The sequence below is a fragment of the Fukomys damarensis genome, unplaced genomic scaffold, assembly GCF_012274545.1.
Source record: "Fukomys damarensis isolate Sample0158 unplaced genomic scaffold, DMR_v1.0_HiC HiC_scaffold_15, whole genome shotgun sequence".
Lineage (NCBI taxonomy): Eukaryota > Metazoa > Chordata > Mammalia > Rodentia > Bathyergidae > Fukomys > Fukomys damarensis.
In genome coordinates, this window is record NW_022900927.1 from 33,249,343 (window position 1) to 33,268,964 (window position 19,622).

Sequence of the window (19,622 nt, forward strand, 5' to 3'; positions counted from 1 at the left end):
AGGGATGAGACAGTGGGGCAGGAGACTGTGTAAGCAGCTTCAGTGACATCAAACTGCACAGCCACTACAAACAACCTACTCTCATTTTGTTGTTTCTCATCAGATCTTTTTACATTTTTGTGGTGGTTGTTTCTCGGAGAAGACCAGAGTGTCTCATTGAAGCTTTAGGGAAATAACTGAATTTTAATGGAATCTAACTGGCTCCTATGATTATCTCAAAGAAGCTGTGGTCATAAAAGTTAATTAAATTAGATTCATTTGCATATTCAAGACCATTCCCATCCTCAATTTAAAGGCAGAGAAAGAGAGAACGTGTTTCAGGCTCCTGGCTGGGATTAAGATATACAATGTCCAGATCTCTGTGCTCCTCTGTGAGAACTTAGAGTAGCAGATTATTCTTTTAATCCACTTGCCTCATTGTACTCTCCATTTTTTCCAGGTGAACATCAACACAGGAGTTAACATTGCTATGCATTTCAGTTCTCACTTTGAAATTTAGAGCAGGTCTTTCATAGAGAGAGCTTTGCTGTGCATAAAGACTGAGATAATTTTCTAAACAAAAGGTGAATCCAAAACATTCAATAGAAAATGCACTAGCAACTTTTACAGCTAGAGACGGTTTGTGTTTGTGTATGTGTTTACATGCTAATTGGCAACAAGAGCATCTGTAGCTTCATTTATTATGGGTCAGAGAAACAGAACAACTGGACCCTAAGAAGATGTCTAGTCTACTCTGCTGCCTGGGGAAACCTAAAATAACCAGTAGAAATGGAACTCTGGCCTCTTTTCTGAAGCCCTTAGGGGAGGCGCTTCCAAAACCTTCCTCTATTATCCGACCCATTTTAGTAATCTTTAATATCATACTAGAAAGTATTCCCTTGTATCAAATTTCTATCCCCTCTGTGGCTTATTTACAGTTTATTTTCATGGACGCACAATGTGGGCACTGACTCAGGCTCTCACCTGATCATTTGTACATTTCATTGGAATATCAACTGTGTGTTGATTAAATCTGTGTGTACAGATTAAATGCAATGTCTGCCCTGCTTCCTCCAACCACTACTGCCTGGGAATACACATTATCATCTTCATTCTCCCCTCATGAGAAGACAGAGTTGATTTTCTGTTCTTTTGTTTTGTTTTCTTGAGTTCTTGGAAAACAGTGGTCACAGGACAGACGAAATGCCTGCCCTAATGCATGAAACACAGACATACAACAGAAAGTTGTATGCAAGTGTGACAGAGTTACAGAGACGTGCAGAATCATGCGACAAGCTGAACTAGCATAGGCCGAGAGGACAAGGAAAACTTTCTGAATAAATCCATGAATAAACCTGAAGAGATGAATAGAAATTATCAAGTGGGGAAGAAAATTTAAGGCAGAAGAAACAGCATATGCAAAGTCCCTAACACAATTTTGTGTGCTGGACTGCAGGTCAGCAATGAAATTCAGCCAGCAGGACCAAATAGCCATGATCAAGCTGTGGAATTATCAGACATCACATACTGTTCACACCTGCTTGGCTGTGACTGAAATTCAGTGCTCCGGCCCTGCCTTGTACAACTTTAGAACTAAGCACCTGGATTCTTAGCCACAAGGGCCAGATTTCACCATCTGTAAAATAAGGAGGTTAAATCCAGACTCTTCTAACTCACCTTCTGGAATCAGTCAGTGATGATAGTCCCCGTACAGTTCTTAAATGGGTCACTATTTCTGAGTTAGCCTACATTTGGGAGCAGGAAGAGGGATGTTCACAGCCGGTAGCCTCTTTCCAATGTGTTTTGTAAAACTATACTACAAAGTATGAAACACAGAACTTACCATTTTTAACCCTTTTTAGATGTATGCTTCAGTGCCATTCATTATAGCTCACAATGTTGGGCAGCAATCACAATTTCTAAAACTTTCTCGTTCCAACTGATTTTTAAATGATTCTGGGTAAATTCTACAAGTACCTATCCACCCAGGAACCTGGCCGTCTATCATGACTACATGACTCTTAATGGGAACCCTGAGAGACCTGGTACCAGCCTTGCAGCAAGTGATGTTTCTGACTCCCAGAAAATGGGTAAAAAGAGAGAGGAAAAAGCTTTCCCTCTTCCTCTAAAGTCAAGGTCAGAGGCCTAATATCCAAATTTTACTGAGTCCTACCTATGTGCCCACCACCAAACTAACATCTTTGCTCTTGTTATATGACAGGTAGGTGATATTATTTCCATTTCACAAAGAAAGGGGTTATGGTGGAACCTGACTTCCAATCCAAGTCAGTTTGGCTTTCAAATTTGGCTCAGCATTCAGACACAGCTGTTTTTGTTGTTGTTGTTGCTGTTGTTGTTGTTGTTGTTGGTTTGTTTTGTTTTAATAGCTGTGGGGGAACTGCTGAGCAGAGTTGGAAAAATTAATGAAAACAGAGGACAACAAACTGAATTTAAACTCATACCGTTCATCATGACTCAGATTTGTGATTGGTTTTGTTATATACTTCCTGGCTTCTGCACTTCAGTTTTTGCTCTCTCTCTCTCTCTCTCTCTCTCTCTCTCTCTCTCTCTCTCTCGCCTCTAGGACCAGTGATATTTACTGCCCCATTTTTCAAGGATGGCATGTGATGCCACTGCTTAATTAAGAACATCATCAGAGCATCAGGGAGCTTAGCAGTCAGGAAGGGTTCATAGCCTGAGGAAGGGTTGAGCTCCCGGCACCTCAGGTGGTGACAGGAATAATGAGACTAGGGAACCACTCAGCCTCTGGAAGCCTTCTCTGTGAGTCAATAAAACAGAAAATAAATGCAGAGACAAGGAAACTGTCAGGAAAATTAATGTGAAGAATACAGGTTTTGTTTTCTCCTCAACAGTGAGAATTCAAAGCACAAGGCAAGAGAATGGGTTAAAAATAGTATGGCAGAGGCAGTTGATGCTTACACAATAAAAAGAATATTGTGGAGTACACAGAAGTAGAGGAAAAAGCCAAAAAGTAGCAAGAGCATTGGCAGGAGCAAACCCACTAACACTGTGGAGTATTTAAAGTCTCAAAATACAACTGCATTGGGATATATAAAATCAAAAAATATAAAGGGTTCCATAGCAGGCAGAATTGCTTGATTTGGTTTTTTGAGTTGAGGTCTCACTCTGTAATTCAGGCTGGCCTTGAACTCACTATGTATCCCAGACTCACAAAATCCTCCTGCCTCAGCCTCACAACTACTAGGCTTACAGGTGTGCACCACCATGTCCTGCTCCAGGCAGAGATTCCAAACAGAAATATTCCAACTTTTAAGTAAAATCAGTCTCTGGTATCAAGGAGGACCAGCCCTAGACCCTCTTTATAAAACTTTTGACCAAATAAGTCATCTCTTTTGACTAATTTAATGTCAACTTCTTAGGGCCTTTATAGCTTCAAAATCCCTTCATACCAGCACCTAAGTTTGTGTTTGACAAAATAATCAGAAGGTGAGTGTATGGTATAAAATAGCTGCCTCCCCGCTATCATCATAGTTGAACTTTTTGAAAGAGCGTCTCCTTTGTAGACCGGGCTAGCCAGAAACTTAGAAGAAAGGGAATTCTGGGGGAAGTCATTCAGCCTAGCCAAGTATTCACATCACAACCATCACAGGTCATCTCATAGCACAATTTTTTCCTTAACCTCCAGTTTGACCCTGAATGAAACAAAGTAACAATATTAGTAATGTTCAGAAGTTGAAGGGGCCATTTTACTAGCAGAGAAGTACTGACTCTGTAGAGGAAAATTAAGAAAGCAAATCTGGGTAATAAATCAGAGGGAACGTGCTCCCAAGAAGTAGAGTAGGCATAAGGGAGCTCTTACAATGACCAGCATGTATTCCTATCAAAAGAAAGAGTCCTACTTAAGACCTTCCAAAAGCTAGTGTGTTGGTGCTCATCAGTGAACCAATCAAACATATGAATGAAAGGCTCCTTTGAACTTTTCTGATAAGAAAACATAAGGCCCTCTGCTAAACTCTGGGAGTATGGTGGTGTCTTCATCTGTTCAGGTTGCTATAACAAAATACCTCAAATTGGGTACCTTACTAAAAATGGAAATTCATTGCTCATAGTTCTGAAGGCTGAGAAATCTAAAATCAAGGCATCAGCAGCTGAATGTCTGGTAAGTCAAAGCAGGTGCCATCTTGCTGTGCCCTCATACGGTAGAAGGGACAAGGCATCTCGCTTCAACCTCCTTTATAAGAGCCCAGGCTCAATTCTAGGCCACTCACTGCCATCACATTGGTTATTAAGCTCCAACATATGAGTTTTGGGCAGGCACCAACACTCAAATCATAGCAGGTAAATAAGACATATTGTCCTCACTTTATGAAAGGTTCCTAAGGATGGAAGGGTTGGGAGATACACAAATGTCAAATAGTTTAAGCTACGAGCCAAGGGTTCTCCTAAGAAAGATACCTTGGCTGACAGAGTAAACTGGATGCCATCAGTCCTTTAGTGGGTCCTAGATACCTCCTTGTTGCCATTTCTGCATTGCCCCACGCACACATACACACACACACACACACACACACAATAAGCTTTGTGCAGCTTCCTGAACAAAACTAGGAGCCAGAGTAGAATGTCTAATTGACAGTCTGGTGATTATGGAACCTAAGTGTGACATGTCTTGAATAATCAATGATTGAATCATGTGCCTTTAAACTTAGCCTATATCAAATGCCTCAGGGAAAGGTTAGGAAGCAAAAACACCCTTAGAATTTGCTCACTGGCTTACAGAGATTGAGTTATGCTGTGGGCTATGCTAAATTCTTTGCAGTACTAAAAATAGATGAAGGGCAGATCAGTCACCCTGGGGAATTATATCTGCTTCATTCATGCATCCAGAGATGCTGCTTACATAAAGCCAAAACAAGCATAACCCAAAGGGCACTGAGGAAGACAGACAAAAGGTAATGATTCAAACAGACACCAAGAAGTTGATGAGAAGGACCTAGAGCAGCCCTAACTGTGAACCTCGGGGCCTATGGAGGTGAAACTATGCCTCAAACTTTCTGATAGCTTCTAAGGAGCAAATTTAGAAACATCTTTCTGAAGGAAGCTGCAGCCTTCAGCTGTTTTCTCTCTCTCTCTCTCTGTCTCTCTACACATTCAGCAGAGACCTTGTCACAGGCTCTCAAGGATTTACATTTCATACTAGCCAAGCGCATTCACCGTCCCTCCTGGAAATACCAGCTCCTCCTTGACCGCCTAGCAGGCGCCAGAAAGTCAATCAAATACCATGTAACTTAGAGATAAGCAAAAGTATCCAAAAATTTCCAGGAGTTCCCCTCAGCCAAGTTCACCACCAAGTTATTTTCTCATACGAGTGCTTTCTCAAGGAAATAATTTATCACAAGTTTGCAGGAAAGGTCAGTTCCTTGTCTCCAGCTGCCTATAGAAAGAGTCTAGGATTGGCTGGAGGTGGGTCTAAGAGGCTGAAAATTCAGTTCCTGGTCAAATGCGTCAGTGTTTTAAAACATTTTCACAAAGCCAACAGTACCATCTGTAACAACTACATAATTTGCAAAATTTCTTGCTAAATCAGCTGGCCAAATGCAGAACCAATTACTTTGGCTTCTATACAACACCATGCTGTAGCCGGGAAGTATTTTAAGTGGATAATGAGTAGTCTCTTCTCTCAATGACTATATCCAAATAACATCTTCTGTCTGTAATATGCAAAGCTCCTCATCAAGGCTGCCTTAGTTAGGAAGCCCTGTCCCCTAACTTAGGGCTTTAATCTTCATGGAGGAAAATACTAAATCCCTCTTCTCTAGTGATATTTAAGAGTGCAATTGCCTAGCAATGGCTGATACACTTTGCATCTCACACATATACATATACAACAGCACATGCACCACAGTGCTCAAACCCACACACTGCCTACGAGCTCTGAGATATGCAAGACTCATGCCTTGCATCCAAGAATGGTGACCAAGGTTTTTCTTTGTTTAGTTACAATATCTCTTCTAAAACTATGGGGGGAGCCCAAAACACCCCTTTTTTCATGAGGAAATATAGATAAGAAATATTTCTCAATCTTCTTCCTCTGAGAAAAAATACAGCTATCTGTGGAAAATGTGCCCTCTCTCTTTTTTTTTTCTCCCTCTCTTACTCTCTCTCAGATAAAAGTAGCAAAGCAGATGGAAGCTCCTTCTGTGAAGAAATGAAATTCTATACTCCTTATAGGCAACCTCCACTGGTTATTAGCAGAAATGCAATAAACGTATGATTGTTTGCTTTATTAAGTAGTCCTCTTCCCCAATGTACTTTGGAACTTTGCTGCTAAACATGTAGCTCCCAGACAGTGGCTGGCATCCTGAACTCATCAGAAATGCAGATTCTGAGACCCCATACCAGACCCCTGGAGTCAGAATCTGCATTTTAAGGTGACTCTCAGACTTATAAGCAACTAAGTCTTGTGAAACACCATTTTAGAATGCACTGTCACTTTTGGTTTAGTAAATTCTGCAACTCCTCAAAATCCTTCTCTTGCTTTTAGGGGAGCTGATTAATAAGAGCTAAAATTATTGGGCACTAAGTGTGTGCCAGGAGCAGAGAGGGCAGAGAGTTAACAAGAGTTACACAGCTAGTAAAAGATGGAGCTATGTTGGAACTCAATCTGGCTTCTGAGTCTACATTTTCTACCAGTAGGCTGCTAAGCCAGGTGTGGCCAGGGCCCTATTGGCATTTGGGACCTGGTGATTTTGTGGGATTGTCCTATGACCCACGCAATGTTTGACATTCCTGTCTATTACTCGCTAGATGCCAGACACCTACAGTGTCCTGACAACCTAAGAAAACCCTTCCTCACTTCCAGACACCTGTAGGGTAGCACCAGCCACACCAGGAACCACAATGTCTCAGAGTGTTCATGCAGTAATTTTGAGAAATTAGTTTCCTAGGATTTGCTTCTTTCTTCCAGTGTTCAACCTACTTATAAAATCCTCCAGCATTTTACATTTTATTTTATATTTCAACAGAAGGCTGTAAGTAGTGAGATCCTGTTCTATACAGACTAAAAGATAAGTTCCCCCCTCCTGGCAGCCAACCATCTGGTTAGGAATCAGGCCTTAGAATACATAATAGCTGAGAAACTATTCAAGGTACTATAATATTAAGTCCAGAATGATCAGGAATAGACGTACATTTTTGTTCTGCCTTTGCACCACTTACTAGTTGCAAGTTTACTGGCATTCTCAAAGCTTCTCTGCACTTTCTGTAAAGTGAGGGTATCTTAAACAATACCTATAAACTGCTGGCCCAGTGCCTGAGCCTGATATATGTCAGTCACCCCAGGAATCACCTCCTCCTCTCAGGCACTGAAGGAACAGGACAAAGCTGAGACAAGGAGAGGATATGCGGTGAGGGAAGAGACAGCACGCTGGACAGGAGGCACAGCCTGAGCGCCAGCCTGGAGCAAGCTCACCAAAGGAAGAACCTGGACAGGACTCCCAAACTGAATGCAGTGGAGGGTCCAGCCTAGGAGTCACAAACATAGATGTCGATTCTCCTGGGGATTTTAAGATATCTTCAGTACAGTGGCTTTCAAATACAGAATTGCAAGCTTACAGGAGAGGTGGACGAAATGAGTACATCTTGTAAGTCATTCCCCAGTCTAGCCATTCGCACACCAAGAAGCATATGGTAGCTATTTACGATCGATGTCTTTAGCTTTCTTTGTTTATTCATCAGTACGTGTTTGCTGTACATGACATTCACATTAATTTTAGGGAGGCGGTACCTGTACTTAACATATCTTGATTCCTAGTACTGCCCTTGCCCCACCCATCCTCCTCTCCCCATCTCCGAGTCCATTTCCCTTATTCTTCTATTACTATTATTATTATTTTAGGCCATGTTTCTAACATATACTGATCACTTTCATTGAGGGTCGTAGGTACTTGTACACAACACATCTTAAATCTTTTTAAGTCCCGTTTCCCCGTCTCTCCCCCGCATTCAGTCTCTTGGTCCCCTTCCTATCTGCATAAGATCTATCTCCCTGTTTCCTTTTGCTGATCTTTTTTTTTTTCTGTACTTTGGATTACTCAAATGAGAGAAATAGTATGTTATTTAAACTCATATGTCTGGTTAATTTCACTTAACATTATTTTCAAGGTATATCCATTATTTATTTTCAAGGTATATCCATTTTCCTACAAGTGTCTCAAAGCTATCCTTATTTATAGCTGAGTAATATTCCATTACATATAGGTATCACATTTTCTTTATCCATTTGTCTGTTGATGGACGTACAGGCTGTTTCCAAGATTCACCTATTATGAATTGTGCTGCTATAAACATTGGTAGGCATGTATCACTGAAATATGATATGTTTAATTTTTCTGGGAAGATACCTAGAAAAGGAATATCTGGGTCAAATGAAATTTTTATTTTTAATTTTTGAAAAATTTCCATACTGAATGTACCAATTTACTTTTCCACTAACAATGAAGACATGTTCCTTTTGAACTGCAGCCATCCCAGCGTTTATTATTATATGATTTCTTTATGACTGCCATTCTTTCTGGAGTAAGATGAAATCTCAGTGCTGTTTCAATTTGCACTTGTCTAATAGCCAGTAGGTGATATCTTTTAAAAACCCTGAAGACAGAAGTGCATGACACTACCAAGGACATATTTTTAGTTATTATTTACATTCATATCTGTTGTCTCATTTCTAATTTCATTAAATGTCTTTTTATGCCCAGTCTTGGACCAAGTCAAATAGCTGATAAATGCACATACAAGAAGATACTTATTTCTTCAATTTTATAAAGTCAACAACTTCAGCATAAAAGGTCCCCAGAACACTTTTAAGCAGCCAAGAAGCTCTTGCTTGCACTGTGCCGAAATACCTCACCACAGCCTTCATATTTCTGTTGCTCATTTGAAAAAGTACTATCACACCCCGCAGAAAAATAATAATTAGCAAATCAATTAATTAGGGCCCTATCAACACTCTTCTTGCCTCCTTCAATCACATCTTTGTTGTAAATAAGCTTCCTTGCCTACATTAAAGTCATTAGTTCTCTGTATATGAATAGTAATACTCATGAATTTAAACTGACTGAACATCAGAGAACAAATTTCAGTCCACTCTGATCTAGCCAGGATACTGAAAATAAAGAGCAGTATTGTCCTACTCAACTTGGTAAATTAAACACAACTGTATATAGCTTTTGAATTCATTAATTTCCAAGTTCACCTTCCCTCCTAAGGACATTAGCCAACATCTATCTTTAGTTATAACACATACGCAAACAAATACTACAGTAATTAAAGAAACCACCCATTTCCTTCCCCTTAAGTTCCAGGAAGCCATGTTATTTCTGTAGACAGATCTGTATTTGCTGACTCTTCTTAGGAGCTCTTAACTGCAAAATAAAATGTACCAGAAGCTATTCTCCAAATGACAGCCAACAATGTCTAATCCCAAGTCCTTCCACAGGGAAAACACATACAAAAATGTGTGTGTGTGTGTGTGTGTGTGTGAGCACGTGCATGTGTGTGTGTTTAAAACATATGTACTTAGGATCCTGCTAAATCCTGAAAGATTTAAAGCTTTGCAGTCTCCTAAAAGGACATTTTTGAAAAAACTTCTCAAGTCTCTAAAGTTAGCTGGATCTTTTGAAAAGTTCACATTTTATTTTGGTTCCTGTAATTATCCCCTTTAATTTAATGCTGTTTATTTTTACATCTCTTCCCTTCTTCCATCATACCACATTGTTCACAGCTGGTTAAAAAAAAAGTTTATATATCCACATATATCCTCCATTTTAACTTTTCACTGCATCTTTCTCCCCCATTTTCTCCACTCGTTTTTTGTTGGAAAGAGGGGATGTTTTTGTTAATATTTTGAGGGATTGTTTTTTGATATTTTTGTTTATTTATTGTTTGGGGGGTTGCTTCTTTTATTGTTTTCTTCTTCAGTCTAAATGGGAATGAGTTATCAATATAATCTCCAATAAATAACATCTTAACTCTTTTCCATTTCTCAATCTTTGTCCTTATTAACACAAAGACGGCTCTCAACCAAGACTCACAAACAGATCATTTCTTCGTGGCAGCCCAAGGGAGGGGAGGAAATGACACTTATTTTCTTCTGATTTGGACCACAGGCAGATCATAACACACGGCCCCGTAGTAATTCTCCACCTTCCAATTTTTCCTCTCTCCATTCATGCCCCTATCAAATACCTCCCAGGCCAAGTTAGTTTTCTAGAGGAGCTATGAACTGCTAAAACTCCAAATAGGACAAAGCTTTCAAAAGGTTTATGTAACTGACACTTTCCTCCTATCTCCCCTTCCTTCTCAGAAGATCCCCTTACTTCCTGTCCAGGTCACATCCTGTGCAACCGTCCCTCCCCCCTCTTCCTGCCTCCTTCTAGCACCCTTTATTTCCTGTGACCTTAACACCTATTTTTCTCTTGTGCTTTTCAGCCTGCCACATCACTTTGCTTACCTCTTGCTTACTCTTTACCCCTTCCAGACTATCTCCCAGATCTGGATTCTCTCCCAATTCTTTGCTGGCTCACCAACCCCACCTTCCATAAAGCCACTTTTTTTTTTCACAAAGTCATTCGGTAACTAAGGCCAATCTGGATTTCTTAAAAATTCTGTAAGCTCTGGCCTCTTCTTTTAGGTTAAGAGTGAAACTAACCACCACTTGTCACAGAATCCTGTCCTCTAAAGGCCTACAACCTCTCATTTAATTAGGACTATTTAATATCTGAATGGTGCTGCTTATTAGCTATAAGTCATACTTTGGTTGGGGTGGAAGAGTCTTCATTTGGCTTGGTTTGGGTTAACTTTTTTGGATTTTACACTAAGCAACAACCTACTACCAGCTAGCTCCTCTAACCCTTCGTTAGATTAGTTTCTCTAATTATTTCTCATGGGCTGGGAATTTAGCTCGTGAATTTAGTGGTTCTGTTGCCTGCCTTGCAAGCAAAGGTCCTGAGTTCGATCCCCAGTACCAAAAAAAAAAGCTCTAATTATTTTTCATAATCCCCTTTATTTTTGTTGTTATGTGTATAATCAATATATGTATAAATACTATTGAGTTATATAGATTTTACTATAATTTTTAAATTGGAAAAAGAAATATATACTGAATAAATGTATGGAACCACCTCCTTTCTCCCACCGCCACTCTTCATTCTCTGCCATACCTGGTTCTGACCTCCAATCCTGGCAGCAAGTGGGCCTGATAGGTCTGGAGAAGCATATGCTCCGCCCTTTGATGACTGTGAGGCCACACATTTGTGGTCCTTCCTGGGACGGTGTTCAAGTTATGGTCATGGTGGTAACACTTGGGCTTTAACTGCAATAGTGTATCTGTTTAAAATATTTTTCACTTTTTAAAATCTCCCCTTATAAATGTTCTCTGCATTTGTACAATATATAACCTAGCATCTCTAGGTCCTGCGGTAACAGATTTTGACAAACATACATTAAATTCTACTCCAAACAAGTAGAAGTTGGCAAAAGATTTCTTTTCTGCACTATTTTACAAAAGCCACTAATGTGGAATGGGTTACACAGTACTAACTTATTCAGATCATAAATCTAAAGAAATTAGTTCATCATGATCAATACCCTCTAAGTGAATTAGTGTGTCAAATTAAATTTTTGTAATTCAATTAGTTTTAAAATATTCAAATTAAGCAGTAAGACCTTCATAAAAAGTACCAAGTCTCTTGATTTCTAAGCGAGAGTACTGCATTCTGCTTTTTGTACTAACAAGTACAAGTTATGTTCTTTTGCCACTTAAACAAAAATTCTTATAATTTTTTCACCAAATCATATTTTATTGGTGTTCCTACAAGCTTTGGTCTTTGAGAAATACTCAGTGAATGATGAAAAAACACATAAGATTATTTGCTAATGAATTTAAGCTGTGTCATCATATTAAAATGTTTTAATTAAATCATTAAGTTGTCAGTGTTGAAAACCGTCTCCTAAAAACCACCAAGAAGTTTTCTAAAACTGATAAATTTTCTCACTAGTTAGAAACTCCAAATTATCATTCTATTCATATGTCCAGCATAAGCTTTGTCATTTCCTTATTTTGTATCCTGCACAGACAAAAATATATTGCCTCTTTCTCAAATTCTGTGCTTGGAGAAGAGATGTTTACATGGCTCATTAAGAGTGTACTGAAAGAGCCAGGTGTGGTGTCGCACTCCTGTAATCCCAGCACTCGAGAGGCTGAGGCAGGAGGATCGCTGTGAGTTTGAGACCAGCCTGGGCTACCAGTGAGTTCCAGATCAGCTTCAACTACATAGTGAGACCCTGTCTCAAAAAAATAAAACAAAGAGTGTACTCAATGAATCCTGGTTTTAATGCAGCATTTCTCAACTTCAGCCTGTTGACATTTGGACCAGACAATTCTTTATTACGGGTCTATCCTCTGCACTGTAGGACGGTCACACTCATGCTTGGCCTCTATTCACTGGACAGCACTGGCACTTCTCCAGTTATGACAACCAAAAGGGTCTCCCAACACTGCCATCATCCCCTCTTCTCAACTGGCCCTGCTGAGAATTGCTGTTTTTGTTTTGTTTTGTTTTGTTTTTGGTACCGGGGATTGAACCTTCGAGGCAGGCAGCAGAGAACTACTGTTTTAATCTACTGTATCCTTCCAAATAAGAAAGCATTTCCAAGTCATTATTTTTATTTTCTCTTTTATTCTTCATTATAATACCAATGACTTTCACTGAACATACACTACATAGTAGGTAAGTGCTTTGCATTTAATAATTAAGTGATCTCACTTAGTCCTCTCCACCAAGGTAGGAAGGGAGTGGTATTACCCCCCACCTCACATATTTCACAGAAGGGGAAGTGAAGAATTTAAAAAGTTAAGTAATCTATTCAGATACCATTGGAGAACAACCCCAGATCCAACTGACACCAAACCCATTCTCTTAACCACTACACCCCTCCCCACCCCCAGATCAGAATCTCTAGTAAGAACTCCCAAGTTCAGGTCCCAGCACCATACCTAGGTTTTAGAAAAATTATACAACATTCCTAAACCATAATCTTGTCCTATCTATAATGATATTCATTATTGTTTATGTCTCACTGGGTTGAGAATATTTAATGAAACAGTATGTGTGATCAACTCAGCAGTTATAAGGTATTTTTGTTGTTTTTATTATTATTATATAAATAAAAACCTTAATTTTTCTATCATTTTTTACTTCAGCTATCTAGCTAGAAAGGAAAATGTAATTCAAACAATATTCGTAAAGAACCAAAAATAATAATTATATCCACTATTATAACACCTGTGCTTCCTGGTATGCAGTAATGATGAATTTTAAAGAACCTCATCACTGGGCCAGGGATTTAGCTCAGTGGCACCATTCCTGCCTCACAAGCGCAAGATCCTGAGTTCGAGCCCAGGTACTGCAAAGAAAAACACCTCATTATTAAAGAGAACTTATACTTAATTCCCACTCTTGTCTCCTTGAATTCCTCTTTTTTTTTTTGGAACTGGGGATTGAACTCCAGTCCTTGCGCTTGCAAGGCAGGCCACTGAACCGCTGAACTAAATCCCCGGCCCTGAATTCCTCTTTTGATAAAACAGATCTAGTGTATTTTTATATTTCTGAAACATAGTTTTATGATCACTGAGTACAAATCATGTCCCTATCTTTCTTTCTTTCTTTCTTCTCAGTACTGGGGATCAAACCCAAGACCTTATGCTTGCAAGGCAGGCATGGTGCCACTGAACTAAATTCCCGGCCCTCCATTTCTTTCAATGACATTTTTTACAAAAATATAATTAAATATATATCCATATATATATATATATATATATATATACATACATATATAGTTTTAAATGATGCCTCCTTTGTCTACCCTAATTAAGTATATTGGCAGCAGAAAGGCATGCATTCTGCTTTCTTGGATGCAGAGTACAGTGATCTTTGCATTTATCTCTTTGGGGCTGATTTTCTCTTGTAACAGATGAAACACTTATAAGGGAAATCTCATAATAAAAATAAACTCTGTTTTTTAAAGTTTCGTACAAACATTCCTAAAGCTCAAAGGCAAATTCGGGGAATCAATTTTGGCCTTCTGACAATTACATTGACTGTAATAATTACAAGATGGAATTAGAGAAGCAAATTCTCAAGATTGTTTTGGGGATGGAAGAGCCTTTAGTTCACTGAATATGTCAAGTGTCCCTGCCTCGGGTTCACTTTTGTAACAGAGCATCAGAGTATTAGCTCTGTGGAGGCCATACAAAGCACTTAACTCTTATGTAAAATAAAATTTAGTACAACCTCCTGAGTTGTTACAATTGACTAGTTCAAATAATATTTTCTGTAGCATTCAACTAACACATACTAATTTCATTTTTTCAGTATTCTATTCATCTTTTGGGTCCAATATTTCTCCCAGTGTCGAAATATTACAAAGTTCATAGAGACTGGAATTATACTTAAAAGGCTTAATAAACTCCCAGGCCTTCATTTATAATGTGTGCTATGCCTTGGCAGAAAGTTGTCTGCATTTCACTCTTGTCCAGATACTGCCTGCAACTGAGATTAAGGGCAGTGGACTAATTAATCTGGTAGAAGAAATTTCAACACAGTCTAATGTTGAGACCATGGCATGGCTGCTGTTGGGGGCTTTTAGCCAAGCTTATGCTGCAAATCAAGAGCAAAGAGCCCAGCAGAATAATTTTAAATGTTTTGAGTTTGGCCAGAAAGGAAGCTCCAGTAAAGTTGCAGCCTGCTGGATAGAGCAGAGGAGATCTTGATTGCTTAGAAGGAATTGGAGAATAGGAAAGATGGCCTGATGGCATCACAAGAAGCAGCAGAACTCCACTCTTTGCAGCCTCAAAATTGCAAAAGTGAAAGACTTTGCTTTGAGAAGAGAGCCCCAGAGCACCAAGTTCCCAAATGGCAGCAGCCTAGGAAAGTTGCTTCTCAGGATTTTGTTCATAAGCCCTGGTCCCCTACAGCCAAGACAGAAGGAAGCCTGGCTACTGCTCCAGCTGGCAGCAGACCTTGGCATCATCCATGTGGTGCTTGTTTTAGGCCCATGCAGAATATAGGTTTTGTGGAGTTAGAAAGGCTTACTAAATTACTAGATCAGTCTGCTGATTGGTTTGGCATTGCCCTAATCCCAGTAGTCTGAATAAGATAAAAGGGGAAGAAAGACACTGTTAAGGTCCCCTTGTTGCTTTGCTACCTTCTAGCCACCATAAACTGTTTCTCCTCTGCCAAGCCACCCTGTCTTGGAGCCAGCCGATTATGGACTGAAACCTCTACAATCCTTGAGATAAATAAAGCTTTCCTCCTTTAAGTGTTGAGTACTTTGTCTCAGCAGTGAGAAAAGCAACCAACACACCCCTGATGGACACAACCCTGACACCACGGCATCAACAACTTTTTTCAATACCATCAGTATCTGCCACAGTCATCTCATGGCTTTATAACAACAAAGATTCTTGAACTCTGCTGGAACACAGCCCCTGATACTGTCCTCTGTATCTTCCCATTTTCTTGTGAATTACTTTAATGATCTTGATATCAGTAAATAGGGGGAACAGCTGAGACAGCAAATCCAACAAGACCTTCCAGGCTCTTTAGTTTTGCAGGAGTAAGATTACATGAGATACTCATGTAAAAGGGACGTAGGTGTGCATAGTATCATGATCAGTACTAGGATCACACTTCTGTGTGCCTAACCTAGTTTAACAACTTTAGGCCTCAGTTTCCTCATCTGACGAGTGAGAGTGGTGACAACATTAGTACTAAGTCCCTGGGTTTTGGCAATACATCAAAAGCACTGAAAACAGTAGTGGAACTATAGTGTGTGTTTATTTATTAATTATCCATAATGAAGTATTTTTGCCATGTCATCTCCAAATTTGCTATTTGCCCTTGCTGCTGCAGCAAGAACTTCTATCTATAAGCATAAATGTATCAGTCCCTGGACCTGACACTTGGGGATTGGTGGGCTCTGCCTTCCAGCAGCACATTATAGATGAATTACTCCTAGGTCTCACAACTCTAGGGACATGCTCATCACATTTTTTTAAAGTTGATGGGAATTGATTTTTATCTTTAATTTTTACTTACAAATAATTCATCTGTTATGAGAAAAATAACAAGCTCCAGAGGGAAAATGCAGGCACCAGTCTATTCCCACTCTCCCTTGAGTCAAAGTAAGAATTATCTACCACTAATACACTTAATGAGAGCCTGCAAGTTGCTATTCAAGTTAGTTTCTTCTTTATTAAAACATATTAATTGTATATAGTAATGGGATTTATCATGATATTTCCACACAAACATATAGTATGCATTAATCAAATCCAACCTCCCTTTTGCATGCCCCTCTTACTAGACATCCACCCTGTCCAAGCTCTAGTAATCCTATTCTACTTTCAAGTCAATTTGTTTTACCTTTCACAAATGAGAGGGAATATGCAGGACTTGTGTCTGTCTGGATTATTTCAATTAATATGTCCTCCAGTTTCATACATTTTTTTCTTTATGGCTGAATAATACCCCATTGAGTATATATATGACATTATCTTTTTCCACTCACCTACTAATTCCATACCTTAGCTACTGTGAATAATGCAGTAATAAGCATAGGTAAGCAGGTGTCTCTTTTGTATGCTAACTTCATTTTCTTTGACATACACTCAGAAATGGAATGTCTACATCACATTAAATATGTTTTTCATTTTTTGAGTAACTTTCATACTCAGTGACTACCAATTTACATTCACAGCCAACAAGTACAAATTCCTTATTTTCCACATCCTTGCCAGCATTTGTTTTGTTGTTGTTATTTACTGTTTGTTTGCTGGTGGTAGTGGGAGTGGGGAATAGCCATTCTTAACTGGAGCATAGTATAGATGCCTTATTAACCTGGCATGTATAAAAATATGAACATGTACTTTTATATCTTAAAATCAATTCCTTTTTACAACCACAATTATTTTTTCTCATTATAAAAGTTATACATATTTCAGGTTATACATGGCAGGTTGAATATTCACAATCACAACTTTTCATTCCCTCGTCTTCTGCCCAAATGTGGAGAAAAGAGCTTTATTTGAAGAATAACTACACAGGGCAAAGAGGAAGCAAAAGTAACAAATTTTTTGAAGCCAGAAAGTCAATAATAACTGAACTTATCAAAGCCACAGAAGTTGACATAGCTTTTGGAAGAGCTCAGAAGTAGGCCGGTCTATGCCATAGAACTCCAGGAAGATTCAAGAAGGAGAGACCCTAGGTGCCCAGAAGAAAGCTCAATTGAGTTTCCAATATAAACAATTTTGTTGGTACAGTGACAAGTAAACCTTTACACTGAGATTAGGGGTGGGGAAGATATTCTGTCCTTCCTCTCTGCTAGGGGTCTAATCTCATTCTGTGGACCACATCTTCCCTACATGGAAAGTGGATGAACTTGTGCTTGGATTCTGTAAACTCTTCTGGATACCCTTAGTGCAGAGTCCTTCAGTCCCTGTTAGTCACAAGAACAGTCTAATTTTAGTTCTATTTAATAATCCCAATGTCATTCTGAATCAATACTTTTCAGCTCTGAGCTCAGGATTGCCTCAGGCTACACTACGAGGAAAAAATTTCAGGGTCAGTTTCTCCTCTCATCCCTCTGCCTCCAGCTTCTCCTATTTGTGTCTCCTCCCACCACTCTCAGCCTCCTCCAGGGTTGGCTCCAGGAAAGACAGATAAACAGTAGGAGGTTTCTTACCATCAAGTACCTCTGTTAGCACTGTGCTCTGGCCTCAGGGATGTTAGAACTGACTTCCTATGGGGTCCTTCCAGGAACCCAGGCACCCACTCTGGAGTCTTCTGAAGAGCTGCTCTAAGGCAGGCAACGAATCTTCCTTGGCAATGAATCTGCTCCATCCCCTTTGCCCATAGCCATCCATAGCTACACATACTCTAATGCAGTCAAGTGTTTCTTCTGGCTACCTCCTTGGACAGGGTTCAAAAACAGCTCTAGGCTGTTTTACTCCATTGAGCCCTGTTTCTGGCCAATGGGAAATAGACTACACTATTGCCCGTCGGTATAAATTAAAAGTAGAGCTTGTTCCCAGTGAAAACCTGTCATCCTCTTTTGGGCTGGTAGGCAGGTGACTCCAGCCCCCATCTTTTGCCCTCAGTATTCTCAGGCACAAAACAATAACTATCCCTTTGCCTCTTGAGCTCCACAGGACTTCTGGTTTTCCCTGGTCTGGCCCTCTTGAAGCCTTCTTGCTCAACTTGAGGAGAAAGGAAGTTCCTCTTTCTAGTCCCTCATTGTGGGTAGGGAAGGAGAACCATACAGCATACATTGTTGCTACTCTTAGAAGAAATCACCCTCCCCTTCCAACTCCTCAAGTCTTTTACATCTCAGAAGAAGATAAAGTCACAAAACCTGCCATCTAGCCTGTCCTTTGCAATGCCAGCACTGTGACCAGCATCCCACATTAGATTATGGTATTACTTGCCACCTCGTCTTTCAGTCACAAACTTTAAGGCCTTAGCAGCAACTGAGGAATAAAAATAAAGAATTCTGTTTGACAAACAATGATGAAGCATTTTAAGAAATGATATTCTAGACAACCCTTATGGGTACAGATCTTTTCTTTTGCTGGAGGAGTTACAAATGATTTCTCAGAAGAGGTGACTTTCGAACTGCTTTCTGGGCAGAATATACATGTAACCATTACAAAAGCAGGGAGACATTATATATGAATGGCACACTCCAAGAAGGGTGCAGTGTGAGGAAATGTGGTGTATGCTGGGTAGTGGTGGAAATGAACCTCAAAAGCCAAGTTATGGGGGCCTCGTGTGCCATGCTAAAGAGTTTGGCTTTGGGCTGAGGGTGTAACTCAGTGGTAGAGCACTTGCCTAATATGCAGAAGGCCCTGAACCCCCAGTACTGAAGGAGGGCATTTGGCCTTTACTGAGCTCAACAGAGAGCCACAAAGGGGATATAGTTAGGAGATATCTAATTCAAATGGGAGTCCTCATGGAGGCTGAAGTGGGAGGAGAGATGCACAGAATGGCAGGCAGAAAGAGACTACAGTGCAGACAGGAGAGGGTGGTTAGGCCTTCCCTGGTTATTTGCATATATTTTTACTTCTAGAGCATTATACTTATGAAGAAAACTCATGTTTTTGCTTTTTCCACTGAAGTCATATACTATTTTTAGAAATGTATTCTGTGCAAAAAGTATGTAACAAGTTCAGGGTAATAGTTTCAAACACATGGTCATGTATCCGGGAAAATGAACTTATGGAGTCTTGCTTCTTTTTTTTGTTTTGTTGTTTTGTTTGTTTGTTTGTTTGTTTGTTTTGGTACCGGGGAGAACCTTGCGCTTGCAAGGCAGGCAGTGGAACCACTGAGCCAAATCCCTGGCCCTGGAGTCTTGCTTCTGATTGTATTTGTACTTATCAAAAAGATACTTGAGAATTATTTTCTAAGACAATAAGGGTGGATGAGTCTGCCACACAGAAACATGTATGGTTTAGACCTAAAATAATAAACCTCATGTGTTTGGAAGATGATTGGATCACTGAGGTGCTACAACTGCCTTGCTGTTAGAAGGTGGGCCCTGGTTGGAGA